The following is a 16,732-nucleotide window of genomic DNA, read 5'->3' as shown; positions in this document are numbered from 1 at the left end:
TTGGGCTGCTGTCGATGCGCTGCCGTTTCGTGAACATCTAAAGGATTTAGAGGAACATACTACGGCTTTTTAGTTCTGTCAACTTTCTTGTAACCTTTTTGCACTTTAGCTGACTATCCTATTATACCGGTGGTGACCGGTGGCGATAGGACATCTCAGCTTCCTTCAATGATGCATCCGTTTTAGTGCTTGCGGCCTATTGGCCTTGCTACCAGGTGCGTTGTATAGCCAACGCTGGAATCTATCTCAAATTTCAACTTCTTTCCCTTAACCCAGCCCTTAAAGCGCCTACAGTGAAACACTACACTCCTCGGGCAGTGTCATCAAAGTACATTTTTATAATTCTGATTGATATACGTTTTGCTTACAGCATTCTAGGTTCTTGTGCTATTTTTCCCTTCTTCAACGTTGCCCCACGAACCCCTCAAGACGGGAACCTTGCAAGACTAAGCGAACCATTCTCCTTCCTAATATTCGCTGTTTTATTCTTAGCGAATGGCTAACCCCCTGATAACTCTGTTTTTATTTATTTATCATATCCGGCCAGCCCGCTAACTCTTTTGGTTTCATATCTGGTAATCTAATCTTATATTATTACGGTACTCATGTTGGAATTGTCGATTACCAGGGCAAGATGCTGTAGCGGTCCTGCTGCTGGCCTACTCTAGCCCATGCTCTTTCCGGAAACTCTCTTTATTCACTCCTTAGCCCGGTAATATACTAGTTTTTACTCCTCTATGTCTAATAACGTTTCAGGTAGTCTGAACCAAAGCACCTATTTGTGGCCTCGCAGCGGCTATTATACCATCCTAGCTTAGGGCCCATATATCCCAGGGATTCTGGCAGCCCGGTGAAGACCACAAGACGCAGTCACTCACTAAAAGTAAACCCAAATTATTTTGAACGAAACCTCGGGTTTTCAGATTTGCGACTTTTACGAAGCGTTAATCCGCTCTGTCTGCACTTTTCGGTGATGTCGCTGATGGAATTTTGTTTAAGTTATGAAAATTTCAAGGTCATTGATTGTTACAGATTTGTATTTTGCGACTTTTACGAAGCGTTAATCCGCTCCGTCTGCACTTTTCGGTGATGTCGTTGATAGGATTTTGTTTAAGTTATGTCATAACCAGTTTGCGAGATACAGCACAAAATTAAGCTTCAGCATATTGTATTATTCCACAGTTTTATTTACAAGTGAGATAATATCACCAGAATGACAATTTCAAATCCTACTCAGAAATATAGTGGATTGACGTTTGCATATTTTCCAAACATAACAATTTAAGTGAATTTTTTTAGCGAACGTCGGTACAACACCGAGTTTAGGAAGCTCGCCTTCCGTTCAGTATTACTATAAAATAGAATTCTATGCACTCTGAAGTACTGACGATACCACGCATCCTTCTGGCTGACCACCATTCCCTTATATGCACAATTACTCACCCAGCAACCTCAGTGCCAACGGTGGCTAGAGGTGGCTAAATTTTGCAACGTCAATACTACTGACAGGCATCACGCATACAATCCTGATATAGTAATTTTTGCATATAAGCCTTCTAAAATTATGGAAAACAGAACGGATAAGTTATTGGACCCCTGGGTAAAAAGTGATTTTCAACACCGTTTTGTTATAATGCACGGTCGATCAAATATGTCGTCTATTGCGCTAAGTCCGGTTCTTGTTAGCTTAGTCATTTTACGCTTGTGCATTGCTATATCTCGTCCAGTTTTCGGACGGTCGTCAAACGTCAAACGGTCGTGCAAACCAAATGCCCCTCAGTCAGGTAACGGCTTCTGATTGCTTAAATTATTCTCAGAATTATCGAAGCAAAGAGAAACAAAGGCTCTATCGTTTCAGAAAGCGCGAACTTTCTTCTCGAATCTGTTTACTGTGTGGACGCGGCAACATGTGAGAGCACCGAAACGGGTGTAATAATTTGGGAAATGCAGGAAGTATAAGCTCTCCTCCAACGCAGTCTGGTAGATAATTATATAGTGGGTCAGTAATGTGCCCGCAATCTTGAAATGAGCATGTGTTCATTCAGCCTTTAGGTCGCATCACTTGTAAATGTCTCGCGCTTCCTTTTAATGATGAATTCGTTTATATTCCACTGCTACATTCATTCTAAAAATAAAACGTACCCTTGACTATCGGTTTTGAAGTTCTTGGATGACGGGCAGTTCTCGATTGGTTGCAAAGAATGGTTTATCGATGAAAGAACCATTTGTTGGAGAACCTTTGATGACTACGGAGAAACGGAACGTGCCCTAATAAACAAAGAGGCCATGCCTTCAAGCGGCGTTACGCTTTCCGTTGCAATCATCAAGAAGGTTGGTATGCTTCCCAAAAACTCTAATTGGGTCTTTACACGTCTTCAGGAGCTTACTCTGAGGCAGTCCGATTCCGTGCAGTGCTAAACTCCAGCGATGGCACTTCAGACACGGAGCCACAGACCTACTTTCGGCTGCATTATGTTGTCCGCGATAAGTAATTTTTGGTAATAACCGATCCATTTTTCAGAAAATGCAACCCGAAGTACTCGTCAGTTGGTGAGCGGGCTGAGAAACAGCCATCTCAGAGGACTTCCAAAAGGTTCACCTGCGCAGCCCCTCCGCGAATATTGTCCTCACCCGTTGAGTAAGTGCGGCCATAATTTCAGTTTGATGTATATTTTAAATGTAGTCCGGCTTATGGCCACCTGTCATCCGCGATTTCGCCACCGCCTTTTCGGGTCATGGAACGAACCAATGACTCCGGGGGGGAGACATTCTGATGGATTGCATGTGCCGGAATACTAAAACAGAAAAATGGTGCGCATCCTGTCTGCGTTTCGAGGTAAAATTTAATCACGTACATCAATTCATACCGAGATGAAATGCGTGACGAGGCCGTGAAAGCCGAGGCATTCCGAAGTGAGTTTACATCACTTTTATTGCTTATTCGAATATTAGAAGAAACCTTGGATCGTTTGGAAAAGCTGGATGTGCGGCTGAGATCTTTTGAGCTAGGTCTCAGTTCGGGTGCGTCCACGCTACAAAAGCGAAAAAGCATTACGGGAGAGATCAACAAAATGACCAAAATGGAAGATTTGGATGCTTTCCTGGTCAGATTGTTAGACGCAGATTTCCGTGAACAGTCAGCGAGTACCTAAAACCCGGTCCACACTTTTGTAATAAATGTAATTTTTCTTTCCAGACTGGTCTGCTCTGACCCTCGCCAGTCAGTCAGGAACATGCTGCGTGCTCCGCTTGCTCCGGAGTTCGCAGATCGCCTGACGTGGTCGAAGGGAGAAAAAAAGACTCATATCATGCACAGAGTTGCCAACACTCATAAAGGGTGAGGTAGCTGTTTTACATTGACACTTGTCACTTTAGATGCAATGTACTCCGTGGCCGCACACTCGAGTGTCGCAGTGGATTTCATTGAGAAATCAATCCAGTCTTGGTTCAAGGGAGCCTTTAATCGAATCCCTGGAAACCGGTAGCTGCGACGCGAGAGGGCCGACTTGCGGCGCATCCGAAAAATCAATGACGCTGCAGTGATATCATCAATAGATTTATATTTTTCCAATAACCTTGTTATCTTTTGACCATGCAGCATGTTGTCATAAGAACGACGCGTTTGGTAATTATCTCCGGCGTTCGGCAATAATACGCATGCCATGAGGTTAGGTAGTCAGCGATTACTCACAGAGGCACTAAGTTAGCCAACAAATACGCCTAGACAAATTTGTGGTTGCCACCGTTGGCCTCGTCCGGCTGCAAGGGGTTTCGAAAAGCCCATGAAAAGGTCGGCAAAGATTTTTTCGAGGTGCCATCTTTGGCCGCCCTTAGCCATCGGTGACGCCAGCGGTGGCAATGGTAACAAGCCATCCCTTTTTTCCACCTTTTGCAACAGATGGCCACCGGAGTCGTGTTTACCAGGCAGTAGATAATACAGCCTCATGAAATAACCGCATGTTAATTAACGAAAACTCTACACCTCTTCCCTATAATAGCGCCGCTCATCAAACCTCACTTCATCGGCGATAATAAGGCCAGCTAATGCTGTGTCTTCTGCCTTGGTTACTTACCGTAACTTCTAGCTTTGTCTTTAAGCGACGCTGTTTATGAAATATCAGCTAATCAGAGTGAATTAATCTATTTTTTATGACTGCAATTTCATGCCTCAATATACCTCATACTGTAACGCCTTCTAGCAGATATTTTGATGCCTTTCCCTATTTTGAATCCCAAATGTGGACGTGCATTCCTTATTGCCTTGTTTGAATTTCGGCGACAAACCACAGTGTGCCGTCGATGAACCCGGAAATTCTTATCCATACTGGTCTTAATTTGCAACGATTCCCTGGCCAATCCTAACTACAGTAGGAACCAAAACTGATTCACTCAAGATGTTCATATACGGGGCTATCTACGAAACCCATTATGACGTCGCAATGACGGTACCGCGAATGCCGTGCCCAGTTCGATGGCTTGTCCGTGGTTCTCCACATCCTTAATATTTTTCTAACGAGCGCGTCATATGCACTCACAAGACCGTCACATTTCGTTGAATTTGTGCCAGAAAAATTAAGTCAGTGACCATCTTTTTGTTCTGCCTGCTTGTCCTGCCAATAAACCCACCAATACTTCCAATGGCTACAACGGTCGAGAAGGAAAATCACCGCACACTCGATATAGCGTGTGCTGAAGATCATTAGAAGAGCAAAAACTATCAATTGTGTCGAATTTCTTGGCTTTTTTGCCGGACGTTTGCAGCGACTATAGAAAATCTTTTCATAGGCAGTTCGCTAATGACTGCTCCATTTTGAACTTGCGCTGACGTACAGGGAATACTCATTGTGCTTGTAGTCTATAGATTATTTTCAAATCCAATGCAGAAGAAAACATGTGAGAAACAGCTTCTTAAAAAAATTTACCACAGTCTTCACTGAGACTACAGCGAAGCCACTAACGGCCACTGAAATATGAATTCCGCCTCCATAATGGACCTCAAGTACACCCAAACAGCTCCCAACAAATCTGTGGCCTAATGTGTAGATTTTAGGGGTTAGAATAGATTCCATCAGTCACTAAGACTTTCTGTCCAAGTCTTCTTCTTTTAAACTGCGGTTTCATGGAAATTTGGGGTTTGCGTCTTAGAATCTGCCTGCAAGCGCACATTTGTTGCCAATTCAGATGGATTTTTCATTGTATCCGATTGTCCCGTTTTTTGACTTTTCTACAACTCTTTAAAGTATTCTTTAAACGTCCACTAGTTTTTGAAACCATTGCGATAGAAGCTCTCATAATTAGAGGTTTGAGTGTTTTTGTGCATGTACTACCACAGATTTTTGATAACCGTCAACACACCGCAGATATTGGCTTTTGATTCCATACACCACACAAGTGAGCTTTCCCGTTTTCGTCAAATTTTCTACAAGGGCCCTTGTGGTCGTCTGCTTCGAATATAATTTAAGTTGATTTTATTTATTTATATATTTCATTCACTGGTGACCATATCTGGCAGTCTATCTGTTTCCAACCGACCAGTGTTTTGTAGATAGCCGTCTGTGCGCTTGAGTACGGAGTGTACATGTTGTCTTGGCTATCAATTGGGCGTTAAATGCTAGTGTACATTTTTGACCTTGCTCCGGCGTATGATGAAACAGGATGTAATTCAGACGCAGGGGCGTAATTACACATCACTCTTTCACCACAAGTCGCTGCGCCATAGGATAATGTGCGGCTGTATTATCCCTGTTTTTGAACTGAGACTGCTTTCGGATTGCTTAAATTTGATCGTTATTTTTTTCGTTTGGGTTAGCTCGAATCCAGCTTGGTCATCTCCGTTTTCGAATTTGTTCTAGCAATAAACTGTGCAGTGCTGTTATGTTCTTGGATATTTTGAGAGGTCGAACATTCACTGTCGAAATCAAACGCGTCCAACAGGATATCTCACCGAAAATTTTCTGCTTTCTGTCGGTAGTGAGTTTGCATGTGACTTGTCGTAGACGTTTGATATGCCTCGTTCAATTTTCTTTACTAACGTTGATATTGTAGATAACGTTTCCTTTCTTACCCAGTGCACTGCTACTGGGCCAATTTTCTGGACCTTGGGAGTTTCTTGCATGAAGCGTGTCGCTAATATGTAATTTATCCAGTGTTTGTCTTTGTGCTGCTTTTCTAATATGCATTGTAGATAACGTTTCCTTTCTTACCCAGCGCACTGCTACTGGGCCAATTTTCTGAACCTTGGGAGTCTCTTGCATGAAGCGTGTCGCTAATATTTAATTTATGCAGCGTTTGTCTTTGTGCTGCTTTTCTAATATGTTTGCTCTTGGGGCTCAATTATCACAAGTCGTTTAAGTTTTTCAGTTAAACATGCATTTTGTGGGCAAATGTCCACCTGGAAAATTTGGATTTGGGAAATTTCGCTACATTGTCAAAAAAAGTTTAATTGTGTTGTTCGGCTTCTTCTTTTTTCTCACTTTAGGTATAGCATGTTTAAAGACATCCACGAGTCATTCACCCTGCCAGTCGGATTGAAAATCACAAGGTGGTTAAAAATGTTGCTCAATACTTTTGTTTGCATAACAGTCTAAAATGTGTTGAGGTAAACTGTGTTCGATTGTCTGTCACAGCAGCTCCAGATTACCGAAATATTGTAATTATCTATATAACGTATTAATAACAGATTGTGCAGTAGTAGTGGGCAAATAAAACGCATCTGGCCATTTACTGAATGAATTCACCTAAGTGAGACTGGACCGACCATTAATTAGACCTGCATAATCCCAGTGAATACTCTCGCATGGTTCATCGCTCGCCGGCCATGGTTGTTCTAAACATTTAGGAGTTGCCTTTGCTGCGTTTTGACAAAGTCTACATTTTTGACAAAACTTATTTATTTCTGCGTCCACTTGAGGCCAATAAACAAAATTTCTCGCCAGGACTTTTCTACCTGGATGTTCAAATTAAAATTGTTGCATCACTTGTTTCCGTAAATTGCTTCGTATCACAACTCGGCCTCCAGTCATTAAACAAATATCAACAATTAAAGCGGCTCACGCGGTAGCTTTGAGCAGGTTTCATCATTTGGCTAGTTGGTCTGTACATAAAGAAATTACTTTTAATAGTATTTCCACGTCGGTGGTATTTGCACAAACCGTCTCAGCAGTGACCGGTAATCTCCTGATACTTTCGATCAGGATCTGATGAACTTCAGACTTAAATTTAACGACTGCAATCACACAATCATCACTTTTTTTGGATATGATTGAATGATGCGAGATCGGTACCGAATAGTAAAATCATAGACTAACAGCATGGTAACCAGTCTTTTCAGACGGTTGTAAGTGAAAAAGGGAATCCTTTTCTTTACTTTGAAGAGTGGGAGCAGTGGTTTGTGTTCTTTCACCGGCATGAAGTGTGTTCCGTGGAGCATTTTTTGGAAATATTTCACAACAAAAATAATTGCCAGAGCTTGCGTTCCCAGCTTGATGTAATCTTTCTCAGCTGCTATAAATGATCGCGCTGCGCAAGCGAGAGCTTTTCGTTGTCCTCCGTGTAGAATACGGGAAATGCCGTAATTGGAGGAGTCTGATGCCGAAATAATTTCCAGTTCTGGATTAAAATATGTCAAGGGTAACTCAGAACTGTGGGCTACCTTACTTCAAGCACTTGTTAAAATTTTCTTATTCATTGCATCGCTTTTTTTGGTAACTGGCCCAGCGGTCTTCTTGCTTGATGATATTCTGGCAGAAAAACACTAAAATGACTAATGAGGCCGGGAAATTAGCGGAGTTCTGATTGCTTGTAAGCGATGAAACTAAGAAATTTAACACCTTTTATTGAAAAATTGCACTTCTACGCTCGCAAACGGAATTAAGATATTTTAGACTTGAGAAAACTTCTTCCAATATACTTAACAAATCAGCTTGATCTAAGCCCATAATTGAGGCGTCATTCAAATATACTGCCATATCAATGGCCTCACAGAGAAGCATGTGCAGGATGTGTTGAAAAATGGCTGGTGTAGTTTTCGCTCCCAGCGCCAGCCGGTTGTACTGAAAAAGTCTTAGGTATGGGTTGATTTTCGGGATTTTTCTGAAATTTTCAGCCACTGAAAGTTAAAAATATACATCCACGAGATCTACCTTTGCAAAGCACTTTCCACCGTTCGAATTTGTAAACAAATCTTAAAGCACTGGTAATGTTTACTCATGTTTCTCCAATATTGAGTTCAGACCTGCTGAAAAATCAGCACAAATACGTACATTATCGTTTGTTTTCTTTACAACCACCATAGATGCAACCCAGTCCGAATAGTTTACACGAGCAATTATGCCTTCAGATTATAACCGATTGAGCTCCTGTTCTACTACCAACTGCGCTGGGAACGGAAACTGTTTTTGAATCTGATTTGCGATTCTACACTATACGGGCTATATTACAGCAACCCAAAACAGGTTTGAACAGTTCTCCATGGCGCCTTTCCAGTTCTGTCATTTGATCAGAAGGCTCTGTGGTTGATGGAGGTGACTCTAATAGTCGCTTGACATTCGATTTACTGCATTTATGATCTACTCTTCCTCGATTCATCAATGGAGCATCTTGTGTAAACTGATCGATCACCACAACTTACTTGACCTTTCAATTCGTCAAACGATTCCAAGATATCTTCGGAGGCATTTCGTGTTCCTCGAGTTTGGGGTGATGTCTGAAGCCGTGTCCAACTGCAACCTAATCCGTCTGCCGTCTGTTTTCACACTAATGTATTTATATCTGCTGGCACCATCAGCTTTGGAGGTAGATGTTATAGTTCAGGTCTGATTGGTTTTATCTTCTTGCGGTTACTTCTGCTTGTTGTTGAGCTACTCATCAAACAGCAGATTTTTTCGAGACAATGTCTGCCACACCGGTTATAAACATGATTCCCAAGGAGATAGTTCCGTGGAAAATGTCATTCCTTGCAAAATCAACACGCTGAAGTAGGTTCAGAGCGTGGTGGACCATTTGGTTGACTGCACAGATCAAACCGTGTTGGACGATCGCTGAGTCATCGATGAACTGATATTTTTATGCAATTCGCAGTCACTTTCTGTAGTGTAACTTTGGGGTTCTGCTCGATTCCATTCAATAACCTAGTCCAAAAGTCTGCATCCGTTGTTGTTTGTATACCACAGACGTAAATGAAGTACTTGTATTGGACAATCGTGTTGGGGATATCAATATCCCCCAATAAACGCTATAATTTTATGTGTGCTAGCGAACTTCCGGCACCCTCAAGGTCAAACTATGAATAAATCAATGGCCTACTGGTATTCCAAGAAATGTAAATCTGACTTACACGATACCATCTTTTTTACTGACTTGGGTTCGAAAGCTCGGGGCATCGCCTGTTGATCGCGTGATTTTGGATCATTAAAGCTTGTGTCCGAGGTTTTGCATCTTCTTACTATCCGCCGTGCTAGGAGTCTGGATCAAGCAACATAGCTGAGGATAGAGTATTGCCACAATCCGCATATCATATTGTTTGCTCACTGCGTGACCGAACCGTAACAAATCGTTCCCATTGTCTGTTCGCGCGACTTGAATACTTAACCCACTCTTCATGTTCGTTTTTGCATATCGTAAGACATTTGTAACAAATATGGAAAATTGATGTAGATTCTCAAAATATTTGATATAACACTGTGACAACTTCGTTGAACTTTAGATCTGTAGTTTCTTCGGAATAGTAGAACTCAAACACTTTCCAAACTCAGCAGCGTCCAATTTTCGAAGCATGAGCCAAATTGTCTTTTTTTATGACACATTAACAAATATCAATATGTAATATGTCATCAAATTTGTGGAACCAAGATTCAAAAATTAACTCAGAATCAGCATCAGAATGGAACTCAGAGATATGCTGCGTCCGAATCTCCGGTGAAGAAACATTGTCTGGTGCTGATTATATTACGATTGCTCGCTTTGAGAAATTGTGATAAGGTTTCCATCAAATTGGCTTGATACTTTCTAAATCTGCTTGCGACTTTTCAAATTGCGCTTGTTGCTGTCGCAGTCGAGCTTGCACTTGTTGGAAACTGACTGCCATGATTGGGTTTCGAATTCAAGATGCTCCGTCGCCACTGTTGTTTTTCTTCACCTTCCCTGATGCTGCCGGATTACAGTTAGAAGACAAGATGGCGGTCAGGAAAACTGTGCATTAATACAAAACAGCTTTCCATTTATATCAATCACTTGTGACCACATAAAGTTCAATGTTTTGACAAAAACCTCAAATGTTCTATTTGTACAGATAAATCTTATAACATTTTTGATAGTCTTTCCGGAGAAATGTCTTGAATAGAGAAAGTGTTTCATGACTTTCCTTCCAGGGGCTCTTGAAACTCTAGGGTTTAAAACACTGATGTAGCGTGCAGTTGACATGGTATAAAAACCCACAACAAGCAATCATTCAGTGGAACAGCAGGAGTCGAGTTTAATGGAAAGCGTTCATTCCTAATGCACAAAAGTCAACAAGTTAAGACGATGTACGATAACACTTTCAACTACAACCTGCGCTTCAGTACACTCGAAAAACAATGCAATGATTTCGTACCCCAGAAATTAAATCCATTCCTGTAGGGTTTGGTGCTTGATTAAAGAGTAAGATCCAGCGAAACCTCTGAACAGCTGTCACCCCAAAATTTAGAAGCAGTGTCGCGTTTTGAAAAATGCTTGAATTTATCAAATATTGTCCCGAATAAAACTTGAGACATCACTTTTGCAGCCCTTTACCTGAAGACCACTGTAAACGGGAATCCAGCTACTACTGCACTAATTCTTACGATAACGTCGTGCTAAGCTGCTACTGAGTGTACAAGTGAGTGTACAGCTTAGTTCCCAAGGTCTACGCCTGCCTGATAAGACCCAAGAAGAGCAAAACCTGTCGAGAGCCATTAAAGAGCCTTCATCGACCTTATACGTGGTTATGTATAAACAAGCTTCACGTTCTTTTGAACCGCTTCAAAAATCCATAAACGTTAACCGATATAAAGCATGTTTCCATCAGGAATAGCTGGGATGTTTTACGGAGGTGAATGCACAAAAACTTCTTTTGGTAAGTTTGATCGATCGCCACCACATTTTACTAACTGGAATACACCTGTCCTCAGCTTATGAAAAACGCAGCAAGATGCATGTCAAACGACTGCTCGCCCGTTTTGAGTGGCAGATGGTATTGGATTTCTTATTTAGCGGTGACGAACATAACTATGTTTTGCAGGTTATCTTTTAGGTATCTTTTAGGCTTCGATGTAAAATACTGGGAGACAAGCCGCATAGCTAGTACATTGAGTTGCGAGACTGTAAAATTCGTGTTCAAGGTAGCTGAATTATTGATGTTCTATTGTGCAATATCCTGCCTACTGGTATTTAAAATTTGTGATTTAAATCGTCGATTATTATCATTCTCGTTGTCAATATGGAGTTTGACGAGCATGCATGTTTTCCGAAATTCACAGCTGGCTTATAGAACAAAGTTTCGTGATAGATTGAACAATTTGTATGAAAAAGTCCACCGGTTATCGCCTGGAACAATCAAAGAACAGATCGCAATCACTTAGAGTCTGCAAGAACATCGACACTTTGGTAATAGGGATTTCTAATTGTACAAAAACAGAACTGTCCTTCACAGTCCGTCCTGAGTATGTCATATTCTCCACACAGAGCAGTAGGGCTGGCAGCCTTACTCGAACACATATACAGGCAAATCTGCACATTCAGTTTACTGGACACAGCCGATTATACTGACTCACTCCTGGTGTCTCAGGTTTGTTCTTTTGATGCGGTTACCCAATTCAAAAAACTTTCCTCTGATAGATAACACAAACTGCTTATGTGATCCGATCACTGATGTTGAGACTGGATGTAACAGTACGAATTCGGTGCACTTTCAGCGAACACCTTGACTTCCGTGATATAGTTTTTTAAACAATAGAATGGAGTTGCTGGTGATTCATTAGTCAGACCTGCCTTATTCGATACCTACATAATAAAAAATGAACATTATACTCACCTTCCGATTAGTAGTCAATTTTTACTGTATCCACGCTACTCAAATAACACTATGCAATGACCACCGAAAATGACCTCAAACAATTAGCACTGCACATCCGCCCGTCCAGCTCACTGCACACCCGAAGGACCACTGAGATCTTAGGACAAAGATTCCACTGGGATAGGTTAATATGTGAACTTAACCAGTTTTGTCAGTATTCCGTACACACGAACAATTCTTTGCTATATGGCGGCTACAGCCAAAATTCTGGACTGGGAAATAAAAAAAATTAGCAACAGATTTGACATCCCATGTAGTTGGTTTGAAAGGATATGCAACCGGTACCAGTGGCGGAGCAAAATCTTATCATCAGAAAAAAGCCAGTGTAGTATAGCCCCCATTCAGAAGTGAGAACACTTCGGAATACACTACAGACCAGTTAAGGTGGTTACTCAGGAGGTTGTTTGCTGCTACTCAACTAAATCTTTCTTTTACAGTTCGTCAATATTTAGTGCTGTGTGTCCTTAACTTATCAACGAAAAACTACTCACTTGTTTATCCAGAGTCGGTTGAAATGGGCTTTAAGAAGCCCGAGCTCAAACCCACTCACTAAATTAGTATCGGCTACTGCGTTCTAGTTAATTGACCGGAAATAGTTCATTTGATGGTGTCGAACGCTCGCGAATCAATTGCTATCTCAATAGTGAGTATGGTTTACTTTGTGTCGAAAAGAATGAATCAACCAACTCAACCAGACTAGCGATCGCTTGACTAAACAAAAGCAAACACCCTGGAAACATCACAAAATATAGATTCAGCTGGGTTCCAGGTGAGTCTCTCGCAAGACCAAATTTGTTTTCAATTGAGTGTATTTCGTTAATTTCGTGCAGTTTGGTTTCAACTGGAACATAAGGCTGACGGAAACTCGGGGACTGCGCTCCAAGAAGAGCGAAACCGCTTGTGAGCTGTCGAAGAATTTTCAGCAACCTTATGAGTAGTGCATCAAGAAAAACAAACACCATTCTTTTCATCTGAATATTATTCACTCTTAAGCCATCTGATTATTGAACTTGTCTTTGAAGTTCTGTTTCTGTTTGTACCTGTTTATTAGGTTTCAGCTGCATGAGCTGGTTGAGACTTGTAGAAAACACATTCTCAGTTTAGGTCTATTGGATTCGTGTTTCTGTCATGCCAGTTGTTTATGAGAAGAGATTTTTCACATCTGAAATGCGATTTCTTTCTTCAAATTCTCTGGGGGAAAGTTACAAATCATAAAGCAAAACGTTGTTTTGGATGTACGGCTCTTCTAGCATATCCTTCAGCTTAAGCATTCTTTTAGAGCCTAGCTGTCATGCTATCTAAGGGAAGTACGAGGGATGTGAGACCGCCAGGTTGCTCAAGTCTAGACAGAATCGTTCGAGAAGCCGGGGTTAGTTTCGAAATTTAAACATTTCCTCCGGTAGATTCGCATTCTAACCAGTGAATTATCTCGAGCTCATGAGATAATATTGTATGCCAAGGAACGGCAAAAATATAACTGAAATGATCGCATCATACCTCCTGTTCAACCTCTGCGTCAGATGGATCAGACCTTGCGGATAGACTTTGTTTAACATACATATGGCAGCAGATCCAATTTAGAACTAAAGAAAAACTCAAGCCAAGTTTTGTAGGTAGTCAGGTATATCCGTAGAATTGTAGAATTGTACTGTAACGTAGGCTTCCAGCCGGGTCCTGCGCACTTCCTCGTGCCTTGTTCAGAGTTTTTAGCGGAAACTTCCACCGAGATTTTCAGAACGCTGCTCAGCAGCGTCCTCAACATACGTTCTTTGCAGTTAGTGCGTCATTCAAGTTTAAAAAACTTGAATAAAGTTGGTCAAACAACTTTCTTTAGAGACATTTATACTGGTTATATCAGATAATAAAAGCACTGAAATCGAGTCACACTCTTGTTGGAAATCATCAGCATACGTATCCGTGGTCATACTTGGGTTTAAGCACCGAAACTCCGACGTGCGAGACGAACGCATTACCTCGGCCTTACGAGCTTATTCAAGATTACCTTGAACTATCACGTCTGAGGTGTTTTTGGCTTTCGTTGATGGGTAGTGGTACAAAACCTGCCTCCCATGTCAGAGGTCAACTGGGCGAATACAACATGGTGAAGGATGTGCACTGCTAAGGAGAAATCTGAAGAGTAATATTTGAGTTCAGTGCTCCATGTGTTTGCCCCCCCTTCCGCAGGAGAAGAGGAGTGGTTTTCAGGTGCGAGTGGTGTAAACACAAACAGGCCTTTTTCATTACTTGGTGAAAGGACTGATTCTCAGAATCAGAACAGGCTACCATTCTATTAAAAAAACAACCTTTCACATTTCATAATTAGATAGAGTGTGATAAAGCAGGTGGCGAATCTTGGGGTTAGGCGTCCTCAAGAGAACCCCAAAGACGTGAGTGAGCAATTAAATAAAGAGTTCAAAACACGAGGGCTGTGTGCGTTTTCTGACTGAGCTTCATTTGCTATGACATGTAAGTTCCTGGATGCAATACTGAAACAAGTAACTATCATCTAATAGCCTTTTTTCATCTGAAAACAGCCATTTTTCCCTAGAAAGCCAGTAGATTTACATAAAAAAATCGACTTACAGTTTTATCAGCCATCAACATTCATTGTCTTTACGTCCATGAAAAATCCGAAAAATCACTCACAGTACCAGTTAATTCTGGTTTAAGTAATTGGTTTCTAATAGACTTTAGTCCACTGTCTGCGTCCACCTTCACTAGCTAGCAGCATCACAACTCAATAAACTGTGCACTTACCACGATGAGCTCGGTCACGTGGCCATGTTGTGCTGCGATCCCGTCTGAGTGCACGATCCGGTATAGAGACAATAATGGCGTCTTCGTTTTTTTGCCGTTGCCCATACTGTCTTGCGTACTGCAAACAATCGATTGACGAGCAAGTTCAAATGGTGCGCGCGTATGTCCGGGCGAGCAGTCGCGTATGACAGATTTGCGCCCTCAAAATTGAGCTGCGTCCAAACTGAGTTATCGTCGAGAATAGGTAGGTAAAGTTTTATCGGATCGTTGAACGGGTCTTGTTATGTTTAATTAAATCTGTGGTGCTCAGAATTTTGTTGCGAGGCCGTTTACAAGCAAGCGAAAAATTATCAGGAGCCACTTACTCTTTTTAGCTTCAATAGCGGTTTTATATAAACCTCTGTAACTAAAGCCTTACATAATACTCTGGGGGCACACCATTTTGTTAGTATGATTCTTCATACAGAATCTACACTAGACGGCTCCATTTGTGAAGCTGGGCATAAAGGATCAGGATTTACTTTAAAACAGCGATGGGGTAATACAAAAAATTGGAGTACATTTTGCCAGAACGAGCCGACTGGTTGGGTTCCATGAATCTAAAGGGCAGTATGTCAGTGAGGAAGGCATTTCCATGTTGAAGCATCTGTCCACATACACGCTGTTGTCATCACCGGGACTCACCAGACGGAATTAAAGAGATCGGGATGGTGCCACCTTGGTTGGCATTCACAGATCGCTTCCACAACATGGTAAATTTTCGTTAGGTCAACGTATTGGATTAAACCAGTGGAATTATCCAGGCAGTTGGACTCCTCTTGTCGCCGAGAAGTGTCGCAATATTCTGTCTACACTGTCAAAGGTAGTCTGCTATATTTGGAGCCAGTAAAACAAATGGCAATCGTATTCCTTATCGACTAATGGCAGTCGTATTCCTTATCGACTCTTTCTGCACTCTTCTCCATCTTTTTTTTCTGTCGGGTACTCTTTACGCAAAATCAGCTGGCTCTCATTAGACCTTGAATTTATTTGAAACTGTAGAGCTATCGCATGTAACACTGGCCATTCGTTTAGGTCTCCCCAATCCAATTATCTCACAAGGACTTCATGTTAAAGACCGTAAACCGACAAGGTTATTTGTGAGTTGACTTCTACCCCCACCGTCCTCTAGTTTCTTCAGTGCTCACGTTTTCTAACGTACGATCGGGCTAGCTACGCGCATCCTGGGATTACAGATGTGCTTGACGGAATCCTGGCATTCATTCAAAAAGGGACCGTTCAGCTAGGGTTCAGGGTCAATATAGTTAAACTCCAACTCGAATTCCCCTCGGTGACAAAATATCCAGGTAAATGTCATAGAGGCGCGATTTCTCAGGATCTAATCTATATGAGCCACTGACAGGTGTTTTCCTGCTCCAATCTTATTACACACCCACTATTGCTTTTAAATAAAATTATATAAATAGTTGAACGGACAAATAAATAAATAAGCCTCGATGTTCAACGGTGGTGTTGAAATCAGGTTTAGATAGTGTGATAGACGAAACCGTTATAAGACTCAACATACTACTGGTAAGATTACTGAAAAACCGGACAGCATATCCAGTCGAAGAGGATTACCATAAAAGAGAGATTTGGCTGGATTTAGTTGTAATTTCGGTCAGAACCAAAATGGTTTTCTGATAAGAGTATTTGACGAATCAGTTGTAGTAATTTTGAACAATGCATTAGTAGAAACAGTGGAAGGGCAATAGAAAAAGATCTAGTATTTATAATGTTTTACTGGCAATTAGCCCTCGGGAGAACACTTTTGAAAAGCAGTATACCCCTGAGTAATGTGCACCCCGAACCTGATGCCGGCGTTTTGATTCTCCGGCATTGTTT

General features: G+C 41.5%; 1 protein-coding gene across 1 annotated transcript in view; it reads left to right on the top strand.

Annotated features, from left to right (window-relative positions):
• Window positions 1-15,005: 15,005 nt before the first annotated feature.
• T265_09476 (hypothetical protein) overlaps window positions 15,006-16,732 on the top strand; it is a gene marked incomplete at both ends in the record, with an annotated part of 30,021 nt that continues 28,294 nt past the window's right edge. The window contains one exon of the mRNA XM_009175556.1: window positions 15,006-15,092. The remainder of the gene's footprint in view (window positions 15,093-16,732) is intronic.

This window comes from Opisthorchis viverrini, assembly GCF_000715545.1.
Source record: "Opisthorchis viverrini unplaced genomic scaffold opera_v5_287, whole genome shotgun sequence".
In the NCBI taxonomy this organism is placed as follows: domain Eukaryota; kingdom Metazoa; phylum Platyhelminthes; class Trematoda; order Opisthorchiida; family Opisthorchiidae; genus Opisthorchis; species Opisthorchis viverrini.
The sequence above is the reverse complement of the archived record's forward strand: the minus strand, read 5'-3'. Positions and strand labels throughout refer to the sequence as shown.